The following is an 18874-nucleotide window of genomic DNA, read 5'->3' on the forward strand; positions in this document are numbered from 1 at the left end:
AGTGTGCTATTTGACAACCACAGTAAATATCAGTGAGCTCAAACTTCAGATTTGTTCAAAGAAAACCATCACCAATGTGCTAATCAGCCTGTTTATACTATTGTATTTTACATTCCCTAGCCATATTTATGTGATTACTAACCTAACCCTCTTCATGTCCCCATAGAGGCAGGCTTTAACTGGGTCATTATTCTCATTATTTAGTAACATACAATTGAATAGTTCCTAGCCTTATAAAGGTGAAAAACATGTTTTAAAATAACTTTTCAACACTTAGCCAATTCTAAGATTTGATATAGACTTTGGCTTTTTACCACAATATATATTTTTCAAATTCTACCCATTGGAATATTTTACAATTCCTATATTATTCAAAGTTGCCCATAGATGATGGAGTTACTAACTTTAAACAATCTACTTTTATGTGATGCGAGCATATTGTAGAGAACTCTTTATTACCCAGGGTGAGTTACTTTTCATGTTCAGCCAAATATTTCTGGGGAATATGCTAGAGGGCATTATAATGAATAAAAGATGGGAAAGTATAATGTGGCAAAAGTCCAGTTGAAAGTAAAAGAAATATTCTGAAGAAGTTATTATATTTCAAATGGCTTCTACTTCTTGAAAATATATTCTTATAAACACAGGAATTTTGGAGCAAACAAATTAGTGTCAGTGTGAAATTGTCTACAATCCTTGGCTTTCTTAAGACATTATCTTAACTATTTTAGATTTTTAATGATAAATGTCAGAATAATACTCTGATTTTTTTAGAGCACACTTATAACATTTATACATCCTTATCATTGCCTCATTCAGAATGCATTATCTTGAAATTATGCCCTTTAAGATTAATTGATAATACATTAAACTACTATTTTTATTACTAGGCAAAAATAATAGGCTTTCTTAGAGTAGGAGGGCCTCAGACATAAAACTTTCTTACCTAAAGTTGACACACTATAGTCCATATTATATATAATGCAATAATGTATTTTAAATTTTTAAAATTCTCTATTGTGAAGATTATATGGTAAATTATTTACTTCTTTTTCTTATTCCAAGGACAATTAGTGCATTATTGTTCTATTGTCTCCATTTTTTTATGTGGGATTAATTTCAGACATTTTGTTCCCCTAAAGAATCCATTTATTTTTGCCAGGTATTTAAATACTATATATCCCTTAGAACTGAAATATACAGTTAATCTAACAATAGTTCCATATATCCAGTCTCAGTTTTTGAAGATGTTAAAACATACATAGGGTCTTAATCTGTGATACAGTTCTAGTGAAAATGTACAAGCAATATTTTTTTCAACAGAAACTAAATTAATTTTCTGACACAATAAAGCTGCATAACAAACTATACCAAAGTATAATGGGTTTACAAAACTAACTACTTGTTTTTGCTCTTAAATCAGTGCATTAGCTGGGTAATATCTATTAATTTGGGCAAGGCCCAGCAAATCCATGTGGCTATTGCTCCCATGTTTATGGTCAGCAGAGAGTTTGCTGAGGACTAGTGTGTAGAATAGAGTCCATTTAGATATGTTAAGAGAAAATCTTATGTAAGTTAAATTTAGTAGAGACTTTTGACCAAAAGGATGATTTTTTAAAATTTAATTTTTTACACAGTGAGGCACAATTTTTCATTTCTCTGGTTGTACATGATGTAGATTACACCATTCATACAATCATACTTGAACCTAGGTTAATAATTTCCATCTCATTCCACAAAATTCCTCCCACACCCTCCCCTTCCTTCTCTCCCTTCTGCCCAATCTCAAGTTTCTCCATTTTTCCCTTGTTCCACCCCCCAACTATGGATGAGCATCCACTTATCAGAGGAAAACATTTGTCCTTTGGTGTTTGGGGATTGGCTTACTTCCCTTAGCATGCTATTCTTCAACTTCATCCATTTACCTGTAAACGCCACAGTTTTATTCTCTTTTAATACAAAGTGATATTCCATTGTGTGTGTGTGTGTGTGTGTATGTATATACAGTGTGTGTGTGTGTGTGTATATATATATATATATATATATATATATATATATATATATATATTAAGAAACTGTGATATATTGAAGGACATCTAGTTTGGTTCCATAGTTTATGTACTGTGAATTGATCTGCTATAAACATTGATGTTGCTGCATCACTGTAATATGCTGATTTTAAGTCCTTTGGGTACAGTCTGAGGAGTAGGATAGCTGGGTCAAATGATGGTTCCATTCCAAGTTTTCTAAGGAATCTCCACACTGCTTTCCAAAGTGATTACACCTTTTTCTTCTCCTTCCTTCCTCCCTCCCTCCCTCCCTCCCTCCCTCCCTCCCTCCCTCCCTCCCTCCTTTCTTTCTTTCTTTCTTTCTTTCTTTTTTTCTTTCTTTCTTTCTTTCTTTCTTTTCTTTCTTTTTAATGGCGCAATACTAAAAACTAAAAGACATTCAGAGAGCTTCCCCTGGTAGCATGAGAAGTAAGGGAAACATTATATTCTCAAGGGGAAGGCAAATAGAGACATGTTCTAATTGAATGCAGCAGGATATTTCTTAGATAGATATGGTGTGGTGAGGTGCTTACTTTCTTTGGGTGTGATCTGATCAGTTGGCTGCCTGTGATGCTTGGCTGCCTTTATGACTAACTACAACCTGGCTGTTTGTTATACAACTACATATAAAAGTAATTTTAAGTTTGTTTACTTAATAACTTAAGTTATTGTTAAATATATAATAATTCAAACTGTAGAGATAACTCTAAGTCAATTGCCTCTTACTAATTTAGTTTGATATCTGAGACTACATTTTGCCAGTTTCATGTTTTCTCTCATACTTCAGCAAAGCCAAGTCTTGATATATTTGCCATGTTAATAAGGGAGGTCCTTTGGACACCTCTGCTTATCATTTAATTGTTCTGTTCCTTGGGTCAAAGCAAGTCACAGGACCAGAGATGGACGTAACTACAACTTTATAGAGCAAAGGGTGGGCTGTAGGAGCCCATTAAGTCATGATACAATAGCCAATCCATCAGAAAAATCCCTCCTAGAAATTTTAAATCTTTATTTTTTTATTTCTGGGTGATATAAATAGCCTTGAAGGAAATAAAATAAGTTTGTGATTTTTTAAGGTATCACAGAGGTTATAATGGTTAGATATAAAGAGTTATCACTTCCCTTTTCAATGAAAAAGATCATAAACCATGTATTTAATATTTCTAATTTCTGCTTTTAAAAGTTAGTCATCTTTATTTTTATAAAAGGATTTAGGTTTTCAGGAAACAGAGCAGAATGTACAGAGTTCCCTCTTAAATACTCCCATTCTCCCTGCCCTCAATTGGTCCTCTTATTAACATGTTGCATTGATGTGATATATTAGTGACAATTAATGAACAAAGATGATACATTATTAGCTGAAGTCCATAATTTCATGTGTGTGTATAGTACTCTCTGTTTTGTCTAATGTCAAATATCATTTCTCTACTACTAGAATATCATATAGAATATTTAAACTACTCTCCCAACGCTCAGGCTTCACCACTTCATCCCACCTCTGTCCCCACAACTCCTGGAAGCTAGTGCTTGCCCCTACTTCTGCCCTTTCCAAGATGTTGTATGGTTGGAATCAGAGCATTTATGCTTTTCAAACTGATGTCTTTCACCTCAAAATATACAATTACAGTTTGCTCATGTCTTTTTGTTCTTGGGAGCTCATTTGTTTTTAGTGAAGATGATTATTCCATTCTATAGATACACCATAGTTTGTTAATCCCATCATCTGCTGAAAAACATCATGGTTATTTCTAATATGGGGAATTATGAGTGAATCTGCTCCAAATCTTTATGTGCATGTTTTTCGGAGGACCTGTTTCTAACTCATTTAAGAAACTACCTAGGATTGGGATTGATATTTCATGTTATAAAAAGCTATGGTCAGTTTTGGAAACTTCTTCCAAAGAGACTGAAATCTTCTGCCTTCGCACCAATTAATGAAAATTCCTGTTGGAATTTGACATGGTCCATATTTTAGATTTTGGCCATTCTAATACATAGATACTTATATCTTATTATTGTAAACATTTAATTTTTTCACATATGAAATTATTATATGTTCAATTAAAAATGATTTTATTAAAAAAGTACAGATTGCAATTCCTAAACTCCCCTTACAAAACAGTGCTACTATTCCTATGTTGGTTTCATGTGTTCTTGAAAGCATCTATTCATTTAACAGTTCCTATTTTGTAAAGAATCTGATTGAATCAACATTATTTTGGATACAACACAATATCTTGTTTTATACAGAGTTTGTCACAATGCTTTGAAAATACTTGGTCATTGTTTAAACCAATAAATTTTGGTAGCATGACAAATACATTTCAGGTGCTGTGCTAGATCATACAGAAACAAACAAACAAACAAAAAGTAAAAAAGAAAAAAACATGAGGTCATGAATGTAGACCAATTTTTAACTGTGCTAGCTGCAGACCAATTTTTAACTATACTACAACTCCCCTCTCCTCCAAGAAAAAGAAATAAAAAAGAAAATTAATTCCTCTCTGTGGGAATTGACCAGAAATGTGTGTGATTTGGGAATAAAATCATAAAATTGTAAAACTGCTTCTCCCATAAAAGATGCAACTAGATTGATTCAAATAAATCTAAATGAATCAATACGTGCTATCAATTCACAAGAATGGATTTTCTTTTATTCCTCAATGAATGTGAAACACATAAATAGATGTTTATAAAAATCAATATTTTAATGAATCTGAGCAGGGTAGTATCAGCAGTATATCATTTAAAAAGCAAATATGACTAGCCTGATAACATAGAAAATTGAGAAAGCTTTATAAAAAGAATTACAGGATAAATAATTGACATTGATGTAATGAATTCAGTAGAATAATGATTTTTTTCAAATAATTAGAAAGACAATATAACATCTTTTTATTTCTCCAGAATTTTTGGAATCAAACAACTGTTCAATTTTCTAAAGTCTTAGTACTTAATTATTTTAAAAGTATAAGTGCATGACAAGTAAATAAATTTTGCAACAGAGAACATGTGGAAAAGCCTTTGCACCACTAACTTCATGTCACTGTGTGCTCTAACAGGAATTCAAATACTGCATTGCATTTATTTTCAATTACATAATTACTTCAATAGATTTTGTCTGAATTTTAAAAAGTGAAATAGAACTGCCAACATTAAAAGAGAATAAAAATATCAGAGTGCTCTATTTTGTATAATATATGCCAATCAATTTATGATATTCCATATACTTTTAAACTATGGATATAAACAAAAATGAAAAACCATTATCTAGTAGTTCTCATAAATAACCTGAAAAAGTCTATTAATGCTGTAATGAAAATATCTTTATCTCTCTTTTGAGGCTATTTAAGGATATAGTTCATTATTTTATTGGCTCCTTATTATGAATTACTTTTTGTTAAGTTTGCTGGGATATTTTAGAGGATATTAAGGAATTATCATAGGATTTGTTAATTCACTAAACATTAAATTCAACCAATGCAAAAATAATCAAAATTACCAATTAGATATTAAAAAACACAATATAATATAAATAAAAGCATATTTAGAATATTGAAAATTAAAAAGTGAAAATAGTGATGATCCACTTTAGAATATCATTGTTCATATAAAATTAGCATAGAGTACAGTTTGCTTTCAATACAATTTGGTCTCAAATGTCAAATATAATAATATATGATCAATAAACAATTATCAAACAGGTTTAGGAAGATTAATTACATTATATATTAATACAGACATGAGGCAAGTCACTTCTACGTTAACTTAAACTAAGATATTAATTTATAAAATTTAGCTGATAGAACTCTGATTTTCATCCTAACTTGATTTTTTGCTCACACATTTGTTAAAACATTTCAAAAATATCAATATGAATTAATGTATGTTCAGATATGCTAAAACCATTTTCCTATCAGTTATCTGAACCAACAATACATTTCTTTGTCTGCAAGTTAGATTCCATTTTCCCAGGAGAAGTGATGGGGAAAGGATAGCTTTGAGCCACATCCATCCTAGGGCTTGGTTTTACTAATACAGTTTTATTTGATCATACACACACCCATCTTTTTGTGTATTTTCTATATTTACTTTCATACTGCATATAAGAACTGAGGAGCAGTGACACAGACTACATGTGGCTGTTACAGCCCAGATATTTATGACCTAACTCTTTATAGAAAAACATATAGATAATTAAAGCTCTATAGTCTAGAAACTGGGACTAATATAAAAAAATAATATTATTTTGATCTCTTTATATGTCCTGACTAAATAAAGTTTCAGAAATATATCTATAAAAAGACACATAATGCAGGGAGGTGAGTATGATGAAAGCGGTAGGGAGGTGGCAACATGAAAACAAAAGCTACCTGTGGTAACTGAAAAACTCCCAAGTGAAATGATAACTGGGTTTGGTCTTAAAACATACTATGGTGAATTATTTATACTAAAAATATTATTTTTATAAATATGTATTTCCTTTGAAGGGAATTATTCGATATTTTCCTCCACTCTAAGACTGAATTTGACATAGCATGAGAAAACAACTGACTTTTCCAAGAAATTCCTTGTACCTTTTTTATCAGTTTGTGACTGAGAAGTACCATTTGGCTGAGGTACGATATTTATTGCATGAATATTCTACAGTTTGATGGGTGTTTGGTTCCAGGGTTTTGCTCCCAAGAGCTGTTGCACATCTCCCTAAACACATATGCATAAATTTATTTTAGATACAAAATTCCAAGCATAATTAATGTGTCAGGGTTTTCTAAGTCTACATCTTTACAAATGTTTTTATCCCTACTTCAGTGGTTATTTTTGTTGAGCAAGAAATAGTTTTCGAGGCTACCATGATAACAAGGTTGTTTATTACCATGATTCTCACCATCCTAATAAACTAAATTCTTTATCTTAAAGACACTCTAGCAATAGTGAATAAGAAAGATATAGACACATCCAATATATAGTATTGGATGCTGTGATAGGCATAAAAAAAAAGGCCAGCTCAATTTTTCCATAACCTAATCCCCATAATATTGTAATATGCCATGTTGCAGGGCAAGATGGTGCATGTGAGTGAATATGGGCTTAAGGTGTCTAATATTCTGGACTTAATGTAAGAAGATATCTTCATTTATCTACAATCCAGTTTAATGACTATGGCCTTTTACATATGTGAGAGAGAACAGGGGAAACAACACCAGAGTGACTTGATGAGAAAAAGACACAAACAATATTGCTGTGATAGGAGACAAAAAGTAATCATGAAGCCAGGTGCTGTGGTGCATGCCTGTAATTCCTGTGGCTGGTGAGGCTGAGGCAGGAGGATCCTGAGTTCAAAGCCAGCCTCAACAATGGGGAGGCACTAAGCAGCTCAGAGAGAACCTGTCTCTAAACAAAATACAAAATAGGGCTGGGGATATAGTCAGTGGTTGAGTAGTGCCCCTGAGTTCAATCCCAGTATCTGCCCCTACCCTCAAAAAAAAAACTGAACATGAGCCAGGGAACCATGGTAATCTCTAAAAGCAAAATAGGAAAAGAAAATATATTCTTCCTTAGAACTTCTAAAACAAAATTCAACAGTGCAAACCCCTGAATTTAGCCCTGTGAATCTTCTGATCTCCCAAACTGCAAAAGTTTAAACGTGCATTGTTTAAGCTACTGAGTCTGTGATTTTATTTATTTATACATCATTCATTCAGATATTTACCATTTATCTATATATTTATTTATTTATTGTTGAACTCGGGCCCCTGCTAAGTACAGACTCAACCAATGAGCTACACCCTGGCTCTTACTTTGAGTCACTTTTCAAATGCCTTCAATAATAAACCATTACATTCACACTTTTATTTTTTTGTCAGTACAGTGAATATCAAACTTTATTTTATAATGACATTGACTGGCATTTCCCTAAGTATTGGACAATATATGCACCTCTTCAAATATGTATTGCTCATATAATCTTTTTAGTTGAAATTTTTAATAATATCCTTTGCCCATGTTCTCTTTAGATTTCTACTGCTTCTGATTGTTTTAAAAATTTAAAAGAATCATATCTTAGTAATAATGTTCTTAGTTTTAAAAATTGAAATATATTCTCCATGTGTTCCTTTTTTTTCAATTTCCACAGGGTGTCTTTTTATGAAAATAGTATCCACTTAAACATAATTAAATTTCCATATATTCTCAGTTGAATTAGAAGTTTAAAATAATTCTTCCCTACCCTATTATTAAACATATTTCCTACTTAGATATTTAAAAGTTTGTTTTCAACATTAAAGTTTTAATCTGTTTGAAGTACATGTATATATTATATTACTGATGTATTATATATAAAATGCATCGGATTTGCATCAAGGTACACTTAATTTTCATTTCAATAATATTTTTCATGATCTGCGTTAAACACAAAAATCATACATTGACCTACAAATTTAATACATCATAATATAAAGTTCCAGAGAACTTAAAATCTTTCCTTGAGCTTCCTTTAGGTAAAGCAGAAGTACAACTTTTCCTACAATTCAACATTGTTTTAATTTTTATTCTTTTATGTCAGTTCCACTGTTGGAATGACAAACCACAACTGCCACTTTGTTTATGACCAGAGGTATAAATAATTTCAGTACATTTTTGTTTTATATAATATTTATAATCAAAATTTAAATTTCTGGATAAATTTCTACTGATAATTTGATTAAAATTTTATCAAACTTATTAAACCTGGGCAAATGATAAGATAATTAGGATATTTATGATATTAAAACTTCTTACCCACAAATCTGCTTAAGGTTACTTTGTAAAATATTATAATTTTATTTCTCAAATTATTGTGCATATATGCTTCTAATGATTTCTATGCATTTGATATAATTTAGAGTTTCATGGACAAATCTTATCAAATTTAAATAATGGCAACTTTACTCTTTCGTTATCAAATTTCCCACTTCATAATTGGTAGAAGCCTATTCTTCTTTTTTTATTTTTTGTTGTGCTGGGATTTGAACCCAGGCCCTTGTGTATGTGAGGCAAACACTCTACCAACTGTTCTGTGTCCCCCAACGCCCCTACTCTTTTCTTTTATGAAATACTCCATTAGTTTTCCATCACTTGTATAGTTTTTCTTACATAATAAGTAATACAAAGATGTATTTTGATATCCAATAAAAACATGCACCTTCTCAATACACCGATTGAATTGTTAAGTAAAATTTCTTCATTCTAATGCAGATAATAATATCATAGCAACATTCCAGAAGTTTATAATGCTATCTGCAAATGAAAAAATTTACATTAACATTAATTGAGGTATCATTAGTTTCAATTAAAGTGTCATTAAAGTAAATTTCAAAATAAAAAACGATTTTTTATAATTTTTTCTTATACAGGTGGCTATGTCTAAAGATGCTTTAAAAAACAATAAAAAATTCTGCCTAAAACTCCCACAACTTCCATAAAGCAAAACTGTTCTACTGGGTTAATAGTGATTCATCATCCCCTTCCCACTGGCTTGGTCAGATTTAATTAGGGATGCTTGTTTGAGCCACTGGCAGGCAGTCTATCATGAGAGTTAACGTTCTTTTAGTATTAAGAAAATAATTCAGATTTTTATCAATTTTCTCACTTATTATCACCATACCAATGTTAACATCAGGAGAAAATGTCAATATGATATAGCACTTAATCACTTATTGAATATAAGAAAACAGTAGTGGAACAAAATAGAAGTTACAGAAATTCACAAACATATGCAAGACATTCCAATAACTCCCTCTATAGCCAGTGATTGGAATATGAATGGGAAGTACCTGTGACAAGGTGATTGGGACAGCATCACTCATATAATCTTTTGTAGATCTTAGGACTATTGCATCCCTCTAATGAATGAGTCTAAAGAATATTTTGTATGTAATTATTTATTTACTTGAAAAAAAGCAGGAGGATAAAGATTTGATATATATGCTTTTGTTTAATTACTCTAATTAACATAACACTCACCATTGAGCTGGCTTTAGAATTTCTTCACACTTGGTCTTTGGACTTTTAACTGTGGTTCCATAATTTGTTTTCCAATGAAATTAAATAAAGAAAGGAGAAAAAAAACCATCACTCACTTCTCACTTCTAAAGGCTAATGCAAACTCCTCTTATTCTCCTAGGCTGAAGAAAATAACAACAACACAGAATCTTTTGCTATGAAAAATAATGTCAATTTAAGAAATTATAGGCATTCTAATGACTAGCCACATACATTCAAAGGAGTGCAGACCATCTGCTGCCTGGATCAGAACAATGAGTTTGATAGTTTGTTGGGTATATTTGTACCTATACCTCCAGGAATAATCAAGCTTTTATAGGGGATGGGGGTGAAATTAATTGTTTAATCTAATCAATTAATTAAATTAATTTCAACTCATTCAACATGGCAAAGTGATATTTCCTAAGATAACTACAAAAACCTTTGAGAAGTGTAATCCCAGTGAAAGAGGAACTGCCATTGACTTTTTTTGCCTTAATGTAAGGGAATATGAGATGGTGGTAGGATCTTCATATATGAACTTATTAAAGTAGAACCAACTCTTGGAACCTTCAGGCTTATTCACATCTCTCTACATCTATAGGGGTAAAATATTAACCAGAATAATAAGTTAACTCAAAATGTCCTTATGCTATTCTGTTGTAGGATAAAGGAACTAAGTGTGAGTTGTAAAATTTAAGCAGGTCTAAAGTGTACGTATGTTTATGTGTATGAATCTAGAAAGATCATCAGAGTGTGGGAAGTTAAATTTGGGAATGAATACTCCATAATACAGTTGGTCTTGATTTATTTAATTTTTAAACAGTATAATTTGAATCATAGTTTTAATAGTTCATTGTATATGTATTATTATACTTACATGTATTTTTATAAAACAAATACACGTTTGTATACACATGCCCCTCAAGTTCTGATGCAGTAATGTCCTGATAAATCCATCATTAATTTGAATATAACATTAATTATTTTCGTACTTCTAACATATTGTACATCATAGCTCAGTCTAGCCCATAACATGCTCAAAATATTTATGTTAGCATATACATGGGAAACACCACAAAGTATGCTAATGGATAGTTGAAGCCCAGGAGGAGAACAAGTGTCAAAATTCAATGAATGGCGTCTACTGATTAAATAGCATTTTTGCAAAGTTATAAAGTTAAAAGCTTAATTTGAATCATTGGAAATTGCATTTGTTTTATATAATGTCATTGTTCCTATGCATTTTCCAAATTTATATTATGCTTTTTTTCTTTTATGAATTTAGTCCAGTTTCTCAATACCAGATAGAACTCAAAATTAATTTTAAGAAATATAAATTTAAACAATACTTTCTAAAGACAGATTAATTTGTAAGGAGACTTTTTCCTTTAAATTTTTTTAAAATTAACACAAACTACTGTGTGCAGTATGCACCTGTAATCGCAATGGTTTAAGAGGTTGAGGCAGGAGGATTGTGAGTTCAAAGTCATCTTTGGCAATTTAGTGAGGCGCTAAGCAATTTAGCTAAACCTTGTCCCAAGGGTTAAGTACCCTTGGGATCAATCCCTATTACAAAGAAACAAAAAATTTACACAAACTTATTGCATTCAAAATTATATTCAAAATTACATATTGCTGAAGACTCTTGATTGGATTGGAAATCAAATAACATTATTAAACTACCTATGACACATCTGAGACTAAAAAAGTTTTACTTTTATATTTCATAAAGAGATTAAAGTAAAAGACACACAAGTAAGACATCTTAAAATGGTCCCCTATTTTCAAGATAATTTAGAAGATAATGATGGAAATATAGTAGAGTTTTGCACAAGTCAGAGATTTTTCCTGTTCATTAACTATAAATGTCTAATAGTGAATTCAATTACTCTAATAAACACAAAAATAAAAGTCTCCCTTTACTTAAGGTAATTCTTGATTTAAGCCAGATCCTTTTACCCAGGCATAAAAATACCATTGTTTATATATGACTGTTATAGTTTAAATATACCCCAAAGGCCCGTTGGTGTAAAGTTTGGTCTCTGTTGGCACTATTGAGAAAAGGTGGGACCTAGTGGGAGACTTTGATGTCACTGGGACATGGCTTTGAATGAGAATGGGAAGCCTGCTCCTCTGCCACTCACTTTCTTTTGCTTTATGGCATTGAGGAGAGCAGTTTCTGCCAAATCCTCCTGCCATGGTGCTTTCATTCGCTTCAGGATCCAAAACCATAAGACCAATTGATCATGAACTGAAACTACCAAAACCATGAGCAAAATTAAACCTTTTATCTTCTAAAATGGATTATCTCAGATATTTCTTTTAGTGATGAAAATCTGACAAACACAAAAATTGGTACCAAAAAGTAGAACTGTTCCAGTGATGTCCAGCTACTTTTTGCAATTTACATATACAAATGTTTTAAAAAAATAGTCTTCATATAAATTGAGTCAATATAAATATTCATATAAATAGGTTTGTTGCTGCATATAATTCAATAAGTATACATAAAAATGCCCTTCTCTGATTTAATATGGGGAATTATTGAAGCATATTTTTCATAGTATTTTATTTAGTAATAACAAATCTGGTTGTGCTTGACTTCCAAAATTCTAATAATAATTTATGAATCAGATAAATTGAAATTACTAATGCACAATATTTAACATTATTTAATTAAATAATTGTACAAACTGTACGGATGCAATAAAATTCTAATTGTTACAGAAGTGACTGATAATTAGGTTACATTCTGGGTCAACTAAAATATGATTTCATCATCTTTAGTTACATTTAAAACTTCAGGTGTGAGGGAAGGCAAATGGTGGAATAGGGGCACCAGCACATACTGACTGCTCTGGGATATTGAATCAAATAATAGGTGTGTGTCTTCATAATGAAGAAGTGTGGCCATGAAAGAGAATATCAGTGTAAGATTAGAGAAGCAGGGGCTGGGGATGTGGCTCAAGTGGTGTGGCCCGGGTTCGATCCTCAGTACCACATACAAACAAAGATGTTGTGTCAGCCGAAAACTAAAATAAATAAATAAATATTAAAAAAAAAGGCTAGAGAAGCAATTACTAGGTGAATCCCAGAAATACTGGTTTTCAAAAGAATAAGAGTATTTATTTCAAAGCAAGGAAAATCAGAAACTTCAGCAACTTTTCAATATAAAAGACCTAAAATTAATTCTTCTTCACTAGGTCAGACCATGTCTACACCACTTCATTCTGGGGCCAGAAGAGAGACTGTGACAAATCCATCTACCATCTCTGGATGACTAAAGGCACAGTGGGAAGAAGCAGAGAGGCTTTACAAACAGAACTGGCAGTCTGAGGTTAGTGACCAAGAGGAAGTTCAGTTTAAGCTAGATTCTTTTATATGGACTCAGGAGGGGGCTAGGGCCAGGGATCCTGTTGCTGGGTTCAGTGGAAGGCTGAGAGTCCACAGCCACCACCCCAGAACAGATCCTTGTGGGCTCAGCCACCTCTCCCACACACAGTCATTCCGAGGACCCACAAATGATGTGGCAGTGGCTCTGCTTGTTTCTCTTTCTTTTTTCATGTTTTATAGGGAGAGTATGAACCCACCCAAAGATTCAGTATGAGTCCAAAAAAGAGGCTGTGTCGAAGATCCATTGACATCTCTAGGGTTTGGAGTATGCATTCTGCCATTCTGCTTATCTGCAAAGCAGAGAAAGGTGAAGAGCATTTACTTTTTAAAAAAATAATATTATTTTAGTTGTCAGTGGATCTTTATTTTATTTATTTATATGTGGTGCTGAGAATCGAACCTGTGCCTCAGATGTGCTCCACTGAGCCACAACTGTAGCCCAAGCATTCAATTTTGATATTAGTGGTCCAGGAACTGGACCCATAAAGGAGTTTCTCAGAATTACTTTGACCATGCCAGAGTTTGACAGTGTGAGGATCATGTAGATAGGCTCACATGCATGAATTATGTGCATTTTCTTGAAACAGAGTGCTAATCTCTATATGGGAAAAATTATTACATGGTGTCTCACAAAAGATGTTTTATTTAGTCACAGCCTTCATGACTAGAGACATTCAGAGGACTTGAACATTTACTACACTTCCAATGCCTAGAGGATTCCAAATCTGAAAGTCTTTAAAAGGAATCTCTCCATCTAAAATATATGGACAAGGAGGAATATATAATATTTTTATGTTAATTTTTATTTTGCTTATATTGTTTTCTGAGTAGGTTTATTTTGGTCCCCCCCATCATTCATAGAGTTCTAGACAATTTAATATATTTTTCTTAATTAAACTAGATATACTCTCTCTTTCATTATTCTGCTTTCTCCTATTTTACCTTTCTTTCTCTTCCTATTTGTTCTCTCTTAACTTCTTCTAATTCATTTTTTTATCATTTTCTTCTTTCCACTTTTATGTTCTATGTAGTTTGAAACTAATTTTGCATTTTAATTGCCAAATTTTAAATTATATTTTATATTATCACTTCCCTTTTCTTATTTTTTGTTAGTGTTGCCATAAAGAATATTTTTCTACTAGGGAATAATTGTTGGAAAGAATTCTGCAAACATGGTCTAACCTGAAAGTCCATAAGAAGAGTAAAGCTCAGTGGGTTTTGATAAGCTGACTGTTGATAAACAAGTGTTTTACTTTATGTGACTCAATGCCTACAGAAACTTACTAACGCATTTTTTCAGTGTCTAAATTACAGAAATCTAGCCTCAGAATTTATAAAGATGAACACATTCTGTTAGTGCAGAGGACTTCAAAATTTTGTGAAAGATCAAAAGGATATTAATTCCCTTTAAATTATGTGTAGTTGACTGGAATTTGGAGAAGAAATATTCTCAAATCTTGTTTCATAACCTGGATATGGAAGAAGCAATTTAAAAGATAGTTTAAATGTTAAATCAGATTTCTTGCACAAATTTCCAGAAAGTTTCCAGAAATATTTTCATCTTACTTTGCTCAAAATGATAAGAGTAAACAAAGATGTATACATCAATTTACAACTTATTGATGGGCCAATTTGTTAGAGCCTATACAAAGAAAAGTAGGACCAATATCCTCTCTGTATGTATTTGCATCTGATTGTTACATTTGACTTATGTGAATAAAAGAGACCTAGATAGCTGGTGAACATTATTACTGACCACATTTTTGAAGTTTTTGTTTGTTTGTTTGTTTATGTTTTTCTGTGTGTGTGTGTGTGTGTGTGTCTGTGTGTGCATGCTGGGGATTGAACTCAGGGCTTTGTGCATGCAAGACAAGCACTCTAGCAACTGTGCTATATCCTCAGCCCTATGAAGTATTTTTTAAAGATACTAGGATATCAATCAAACTGAGTAAAGAATATCTTCCTTACCATTGTTGATGTAGATCATCCAATCCATTGATGGCTTGAACAGAACAAAAATGTGAAGGAAGGCAAAAATGACTGACTCTCTCTCTCTCTCTCTCTCTCTCTCTCTCTCTCTCTCTCTCTCTCTCAGCTGAAGTATTCATCTCCTGTCATCAGGCATCAAGTTCCTGGTTTCTGAGTCTTTGGACTCTTATCAGGGTTTAAAGCTTTTAACATTCCTTTTCCTGTCCTCAGTTTTTTAGACTTTCATTAAATAACACCACTGAGGTTTCTGTTTCTCCAACTTTCAGATGACTACCTGTGGGATTACTTGGCCTCCATGATCATGCATTCATATTATTATACTAATTCCCATTGTGTATATATATATATATATATATACACATACATATATGTATAATTTATACATATGTATTATTTTATATTTAATAACAAACACAAAACATCTAAATGTTCTATTTTATCTCTGGACAGTACTAATTAGTGCACTGTGCATGATAAAGAATCAAATATAATCAAAAATTGGAAAAAGGATCGTGAAGAAATTTCCATAATATGTGTGTGTGTGTGAGTGTGTGTGTATGTGTATGTATATGTGTTTATATATATATTACTGGGAAAGATTTAATAAGTCAGATATATGATTATTAACTTTTCAAAAAAATATCTAGTTGGTTTTGCTATTTACTATTTGATTGGAGTACACCCATTACTAAGTTACATGCAAACTTACCTATTTTTATTAAGTAGTAATCAGATGGTTACAATTTTATTTTTCATTACATTTATTTGTTAGCAACTTTATTTTGCCATTATTGACAGACTGTGTATAGTTCTACATCTTATGTTCTGTTTTTCCTTAGAAAGTAGCATTATTGAAGTATAATTCCCATATGTAAGATTTACCAATTCAAAGCACATAATTTAATAATTTTTTGTCCATTCATAGATTTTTGTAAATACTGCCAATAATTTTAAAACATTATCATCAATGTTCCTCCCAAGAAATTCTCATACCCATCAACATTAACTCTGATCTCTCCTTCTCTATCATACACCCTTGTCTCCCTACCATATGTAAATATTAGTCTACTTTCTGGCTGCAGAGATTGAATGTATATCTATATATGAGACTCTGTACATATATATATGTACATGTATATATGTCATATTATTGGTAAGTTTTGCCCACTTACTTCTTTAATTTAACATGTTTTCAAGTTTTATCCATGTAATAGCATATAACAGTAATTTCTTTCATTTCTATTGCTAGATTTAATAGAATTGTATGGTTAAGTTAATAATTCCTGGGCTGGGGAGATAACTCAGTTGGTACAGTACTTGCCTTGCCTGCACAAGGCCCTGGTTTCAATCCTCAGCACCACTAAATAAATAAATAGATAAATAAATAATTCCTGAGTTAAATAAATGTTTATATGTGTTCATATGGTTACTAATAAAACCAGGGTATTAACTTGATAATATTAAAGAGTGCTTTTATTGCTTTTGGGGTTTTTTTGTTCTATGTTTTAAAAAATATACTTACTGGCATAATACAAAAGAAAGCTTAGACTGAAAATTACTGACAAATCAAAAGCAACACACATATACTATTTTTAGAAATATAAATATGTGAAATTTTCAATAATAATATATTCTTGACAGGAAAGTAGCATTTTAAGAAGTTAGTTTATAGCTAAATAGTTAACATTCAGAAATCTAAGGTATAGTTTTGTATGACCTTGTGAAAGAAAAAAGAAATGTGAAGTTCTACACTAGTTTTTCCATTGTGTTCATTAGAAACATCTGAAAGGCATTTGACATTATTTGTATTTTTGCAGTTGTTTTCATTAATTCATCTAAAACTATTTTCATTAATTCATCTAAAACTGTGAAATTTGTTGATTTTTCCATGACCATCCCATGAAATAAGTTACCTGACTGCTTGGTATATGGATTCCTTACAAAAGAAGAAGAAGAAGAAGAAGAAGAAGAAGAAGAAGAAGAAGAAGAAGAAGAAGAAGAAGAAGAAGAAGAGGAAGAGGAAGAGGAAGAGGAAGAGGAAGAGGAAGAGGAAGAGGAAGAGGAAGAGGAAGAGGAAGAGGAAGAGGAAGAGGAAGAGGAAGAATTATGGAAAAACAAACATTTTTCTTTGTGTATACAAAACTCATGATAAATTTTTCCATGAAACCTAGTAACAGCTATGTATTTTTGTAATTCTATTTGAATAGAAACTATAACACTTTTGCTTGACGGTAAAGTTAGAATTGCAGTAAAGTTCATTCTAACATATAGTTGTTTACTTTTTAATTATGAGTCTTTAGGCTGGACTATAATTGCATTGGGTTTACAGAATCTTTCATTATTTCCCTGTAAGTTATAGTCTCTTGTTTCTAATACCTATAAATATCTAATTATCAAAAATACATGCTATAACATTAATATTAACCCTTTACAAATGACATTAAAATTCAGAGCATTACTGATTTTTGTCCCCTGACCTAGATTATTTTGTTGTTCAGTATATTAAAATTTAGTTTGCTTGGTTATTACTTAGGTCTAACAAAAAATTGTTATTTGTGTATCTATATGTTCTGACTCCAAAAATAATTTGAGCATCAATTAAATTATTTGCACAAATATTTTCATTCTATACATTGGAGCATATCAATAATTACCTCATATTTCCACATTGGTTTGAATAACATGCTTTAAGATAATTATCATTCTTGCCACGAAACGTTCTAACAATACTTCTTATTAAGTTGTAAATTAGACATGTTTTCATGAGGCAAGTGTTTTGAAATTACTGAACTGTTGTTTATTAGAAATATCTTTTTCTGCTACTCAGTTAAATGTGTTAATGAAAAGACAAAGTGAGACACTGGAAATTGGTTGAACTTTCCTAATCAATGCTTATTAATTTTCTTAGCAATTATGTCAGGCTTTAAATTATATCATTTTATTTCTAAAAAGAATAAATGGTCTGGGAAAACATTCTTATACTTTATTCAAGATTCCCTTCTTTCTAATTGCATCTGACTAGATTTCATTGCTGTTGTTAGACTAAATGGTTAGCCTTCCTTTGTGGGGAAATGATACAGCTGTTTAAAATAAATTTTCTCAATTATTTAAAGTGTTCCAATAGTCTGAAAATGTATTTGTATTAAAAGCCTTTCTAATAAATTTTCAGAATAAAACACTGCAGTTAAAAAATAAATATAAAAATAAAATAGGTATTTTTGGCTTCTTACTATCTGGATATTTAGTAATCATAGAATAATCTCTATTGCCCCCAACATTTTCATTATGTTTACATTTGTTGTATCAAAGAATAATAGCATTTCTAGGGCTGAGATTGTGGTTCAGTGGTAGGGCTGGGATTGTGGTTCACTGGTAGAGCATTTGCCTTGCGTGTGTGAGACACTGTGGTTGATCCTCAG

The 18874-nt window shown here is 31.5% G+C and overlaps 1 long non-coding RNA gene across 2 annotated transcripts in view; it reads left to right on the top strand.

Moving 5' to 3' along the window:
* Positions 1–18668, top strand: part of LOC144369018 (uncharacterized) — a 58942-nt gene extending 40274 nt beyond the window's left edge. For both annotated transcript variants that reach the window (XR_013428431.1, XR_013428430.1), the window contains 3 exons: positions 13277–13410; positions 13647–13773; positions 17365–18668. This is a non-coding gene — a long non-coding RNA (uncharacterized LOC144369018). The remainder of the gene's footprint in view (positions 1–13276; positions 13411–13646; positions 13774–17364) is intronic.
* The last annotated feature ends 206 nt before the right edge of the window (positions 18669–18874 follow it).

This window comes from Ictidomys tridecemlineatus, chromosome 12, assembly GCF_052094955.1.
Source record: "Ictidomys tridecemlineatus isolate mIctTri1 chromosome 12, mIctTri1.hap1, whole genome shotgun sequence".
Lineage (NCBI taxonomy): Eukaryota > Metazoa > Chordata > Mammalia > Rodentia > Sciuridae > Ictidomys > Ictidomys tridecemlineatus.